The sequence below is a fragment of the Chrysochloris asiatica genome, unplaced genomic scaffold, assembly GCF_000296735.1.
Source record: "Chrysochloris asiatica unplaced genomic scaffold, ChrAsi1.0 scaffold00080, whole genome shotgun sequence".
In the NCBI taxonomy this organism is placed as follows: domain Eukaryota; kingdom Metazoa; phylum Chordata; class Mammalia; order Afrosoricida; family Chrysochloridae; genus Chrysochloris; species Chrysochloris asiatica.
In genome coordinates this window covers 5,290,902-5,296,507 of record NW_006408598.1, presented here as the reverse complement: position 1 = coordinate 5,296,507, position 5,606 = coordinate 5,290,902, and the positions used below count along the sequence as shown (strand labels likewise).

The 5,606-nt window shown below is 37.7% G+C and overlaps 1 pseudogene; it reads left to right on the top strand.

Moving 5' to 3' along the window:
- The first annotated feature begins 1,339 nt into the window (after positions 1-1,339).
- Positions 1,340-1,854, top strand: LOC102837602 (annotated as a pseudogene).
- Positions 1,855-5,606: the final 3,752 nt, after the last annotated feature.

Genomic DNA, 5,606 nt, shown 5'->3' with positions numbered 1-5,606 from the left:
CGAACCGCAAGGTCAGCAGTTTGAAACTACCAGCTGTTCCGTGGGAGAAAGATGAGGCTTTTCTGCTCCCGTAAAGATTTACAGCCTCGGAAACCCTGTACAGGGTCGCTATGAGTCAGAATCGACTCCACGGCACATAACAACAACAACAATCTAATACTTGCACTCCTGGTATGGTGGTGTAGGATCAATACTGGACTGCAAACCCTAAGGTCTGCAATTCAAACCCATCAGCTGCTCCTTGGAAATCCTAAACAGGGTCACTAGGAGTCAGAACCAACTGGACAGCACTTAACAACAATCTAATAGTTGCAATTTTCTATTTTCCTGATAACAGTTGTAATAGTGGGTGTGATGTGGAATCTTACTTTGATTTTGATATACATCTCCTTAATAATTAATGGGAGCTCTTTCCATTTGTGGACGATTCTGTGGATTTCCCTCAGAGTTAGACTGGAGGATCCGTTTCCTGCAGGGTACTTCTGCCTGAATAGAATCACCAAACTCTACCTGAGATCCTACAATCAGATGTCAGCGGGGAAAATGAGGCATCATTAGAAACCTCCCTTCGCCTGTGGAAAGAGCTCTGGTAGTGCTATAGGATAAGCATTAGATTGCTAACCACAGGTTGGTGGTTCAAACCCACCAGCTGATCCAAGAAAGAAAGATGAGGCTGTCTACTCACATAAACAGTAATAGTCTCTGAAGCCCTATATAGTCACTATGAGTTGGAATCCACTTAACGTCAGTGGGCTTTTTGATTTTTCTTTACGTGTGAGGGAAGAAGCCCAGAACGACCCGTGATGTATATACCAACAGATTCGTTAGAACACAGTATATGAACTCCAAATGGGACTGGAGTCCAGAATCTGGATATCTCCTAACTGAAAGCTTGAAACAGGAACATTGGAAAACTAAACCCCAAATAGCTGCATCACATTACAGTAGATTGAGATACTTAAGCTGGAAGAAATTAAAGGACTAATACTCTGAACATCACCATAGACAACATGTGCAAGAAGACAAGATATCTGTACAGACAGTTCAGTAAGCTTATTATAGACCATGTGTTAAACTCACTCTTGGACATGACAGCCCCACTTTTAGTTCTCATTGAAGCCACCAAGAATGGCCAGGAAAAAGAAATAAAAGAATATGCTGTGATATTTCATGATCACACCAGCAGGTTTATAGAGTGTTTTTTTTTTTTATCAAAAATGAATCTGACAGGTTGTGCTACAGTTAGTTCATCAAAAACTCAGTTGCTCTCTGAAAAGTCGGACAGAGACTCCTTTTGGTTTTTTTGTGCTATTAAGATTTCCTATCCAGAGTTGCAACTATGCCCAAAAGAAAGTCTGCAGATCAAAGTTAGATGAAGCAAGAGCCAAAGAGAAGATCAGCCAGATTGTCTGCTAAAATGAAGACAAAAGGTAATATGATGGGAAAAGCCACAAGTATAAGTGCTAAAGCAATAGCTAAAACCAAATAAGAAGTTATTAAAGTAGAATACAACAATGCCAATGCTGAAAATGGAGAAGCCATTTTCATAATGAAGAATTATGAAGCCACTGGTTCCTGAAAACAAAATTGAGGAAATAAACAGTGAAAAATAGAAAATGTTAAAGAGGAGAAAAGAGAAAAGAAAGAAACAGTTACAGCAGAAGGAAAAGGAGGTGAAAAACAAGATTGGAAAGGAAATAAGGAAGAACAAAACAAAGAAGAGAAAAGAGATGACACAAAAGAGAACAGAGATGGAAAGAAGAAGGCATAAAAGGGAAAGGGGATGAAAAACAGGCAAAAGATGGATAAGGGAAAGGAGAAGATAGAAACCAGAGAGAAGACAAAAAAGAGGAAGAGTACAGGTAAACAAAAGAAGATGGGAAAGAGGATAGAGGTGAAAAGGGAAAGATGAAAAAAAGGACAATGATGAAAAAGATGATGAAGATTAAAAAAATACATGAAGATGGGAAAGATAAAAGACAAGATGGAAGACAAGAATAAGCAAAGGAGGAGAAAGATGGTAAGAACATGGGAAAAGAGAAAGGAAAGGGTAAATAAATAGAAAGGAAGATGGAAACAAGGCTGAAATGGGAAAGAAACAAGCTCAAAAAGAAGAGATTGGAAAAGAAGTTTCAGAATATTCTTTAAAGCTGTCCTATACAGATTCAAGAGAGCTCTGGTAGCTAGTGGTTACTAATTGGATTGCGAACCTTAAGGCCGGCAGTTCGAAACTGCCAGCTGCTCTACGGGAGAAAGATGAGGCTTTCTGCTCCCGTAAAGATTTACAGCCTCGGAAACCCTGTACAGGTCGCTATGGGTCAGAACCGACTCCACGGCACATAACAACAACGACAATATAGATTCATAATTTGATAATGCGTATCCCCATGATGTAATGTTAATAGAGACGAATATTTTATCCAAAAATAAATTACCGGGAGCCCTCATGTGACACCGGTGGATAAATCCTAGACTGCTAATAACAATGTCAATATTCCAACACCACCAACTGCTCCTTGGAAGCCGTATGTTGTTGTTGTTGTTATAAGCCGTGCAGTCAGTTCTGACTCATAGCAACCCTGCATAGGGTTTCCAAGGTTATAAATCTTTACAGAAGCAGAAAGCCTCATCTTTCTCCCACGTAACAGCTGGTAGTTTCGGACCACTGACCCTGAGGTTAGCAGCCCAATTCGTAACACTATGCTACCAGAGCTCCTTTGGAAGCCCTATACAGGGTCAATATGAATTGGAACCTATGTTGAACATCTTTCCATGTACTTCTTGATCATTTAATATCTTTTTGGTGAAATATCTATTTAAACCCTTTGCACATTTTCTTTCTTTCTTCTTTTCTTTTTGACTGGATTGTTTTATCTTTTATTGTTAAATTGCAAGAGTTCTTTAGATATTTTGGATACTAAACCCTTACCAGATATCTGGTTTTAAATATTTTCTCCCAATCTGTAGGTTGTTTCTTCATTTTGTTGATATTCAGTTTTAAAAGTCACCAATATGTCAGCTCTCATCTTTGTTTTCTATACTGTCATCCATGTGCTTGTCCAAGTTCCATGAACATTAGCATTCAGTGCAACTCTTTAACAGAAGTAGACTTTAGAAAATTAAGACAATTTGTACTATCAGGTGGAGTTTGTGATGACTTTGTGTTATTTTACTGACAATATGACGGCTCACCAAGAATCTCTAAGTAACAATCTCTGCAGAGATGGTGAGGGGAAAAAGTACTGAAGGAGATAAGAAAAACTGTAGAGAAATTTTCACAAAACTTAACTCATTTAGATGCATTGCACATCTACTTTGAGTAAAATGACAACATGGATATGAAAATTCATTTCTCTTTCTGCACTCATAATCAGAGTATGAGCTGGGATTAAAAATAGAGCTTCCACTATGTTTTTCCCAGATCATTCATGACCGACAAAGCAACACCTGAACAAACCCCAGTTATTAAAATGTGGGTGTACTGGAATGAAAATGGGATAAATCACAGGTCAACACTACTAGAAACTTAATCTCCCTCTTAGAAAAAGGGGTAGCATGTGGGTTGCATAATAACCACAACTCTTGACTGGCACAAACAAAGATGGTGACCGATTGTGCAGTTTTGAATGTATGTCACACTCCACAGTTCTGGCAATAATCCAATCTCTAACATCAGGCTCCTGAAAGGACTTACTATGCCTCTTCTGAGTCTCCCATTTCAGGGATAGAATCCATAACTTTTCCCACTCTGCATATTGTTCTGGTATATCTACATTTAAGAAATTCTGGTCCATAAAATGAATTCCTTGTGTTGGCCATAATTGAATTATTGGTTAAAATAATTTGAAGTTTGAAGTCTGGGTTAAAAAGGAAATTAAAAGACCAGTATAATGAGTGAGTCTATAAGGCAAATGGTTCACTAACACAAACACCAGTATTGAGGTGTGACCATGACACAGAAATGAAGTAGCTGACGCATCCTCCCATGCTCTATAACAGCTACTGGCAGGTTGGTTTTTAAATGAACCTTGATAACTTTGGAAAAATAATCAAGTCCTGAACAAGACACAATATGTGATTCTTGGCACAGCCTGTATTATTGGTTCCTTAGGCCTGAGACAGTATTGAAGAGGGAAGTACCCATAAACAGAATGAATAATGTGTAACCATAATACAGCCTCTGTTTGTTTTTACATCAGATGTTTGGAATGTTGGCACTGTTGAGAAATTAATTTAATTTTAATTCCCTTTTGAACCTGTGATGTTCTAATGCAAGCCCCTAAAATGAGCCATATTCCTAGTGATGAAAATTGAGAACATATACCATAATTATAAGGAGCTCTGGTAGCGTAGTAGTTACGAATCAGGCTGTGAACTGCAAGGTCAGCAGTATGAAACTACCAGTTGTTCTGCACATAACAACAACAACACCATAATTATACCAACTTTGTTTTTGTTAGTTATTTAATTAATAAAATCTTTAAAGTTTGCTGATATTTTTTTTTCTTTTTATGAAAAGGCTAATAATAATAATAAAGTACTCATTTGAAATTAGCCATTTAGTCTGGGTCTTAAAACTTTTCATCTGTAAATTGAGTATACATTTCAACCAATTATTGAGTTGGATAGATATTATTATACCTATTTTTCAGATGAAGGTATTGAAACTGGGAGCTTTGTAGACTTGTTTATCAAGTTAGAACGACTCACATACTCTAGAAGATACCCCACTCACCAGTAATCACAGTGGTTTAGTTCCACAACATAGACTTTTTTCATCCATAACACCACTGATATTTGTGAGTGTTCTGTGCATTATAGAGTGTTTATCATCATCATTAGCTTCTACCCACAAAATAGTAATTCCTAGTTGCAATAAGTAAAAAATGTCTCCAGGCGTTGTCAAATTCAGACCTATTGTCATAACAAACACAGAAACCATGGCAAATGTATTTCCATTTAAATGACTTATTTTTTTACTTGACTGTAAGTTAAAGAGGTCCTCAAGTTCTTTGAAAAATTATGAAAAGCTCATTGCCTTTCACTATGATCAGCTTCCATACAGATGTGCCACCTCAGAGATGTTCTACCCTGTACTGTAGGGTTTCTATGAGTCAGAATCCCCTCAACGGCAGTTGTTGTTGTTGTTAAGTGCCATCGAGTTGGTTCCAACCCATAGTGACCATGTACAGGGTTTCCGAGGGTGTAAATCTTTACGGGAGTAGAAAGCCTCATCTTTCTCCGGCAGAGTGGCTGGTGGTTTCGAACTGCTGACCTTAAGGTTCGCAGCCCGATTCGTAATCATTATACTACCAGATCTCCTTTCAATGGCAGTAGGTATGAATAAATGGCATGATTAAGTAGCAGCTTGTAGCTGACTATATACAGTAAGAATACAAGTTGAATGACAGCAGGGACCACAGCCATTTCTGTCAATAAATGTCAATTTAGTGAATGAAAAATCTTCACGGGAGCAGATATGTATGTATATATGTGAATAGGAAGGTATATGTGGGTGCATGCATATGCATGTATAGGTCTATTTTTAGACACTTGGATGGATATACATGCTTGTGTGTGCTGCATATATATAAATATGTATGAAT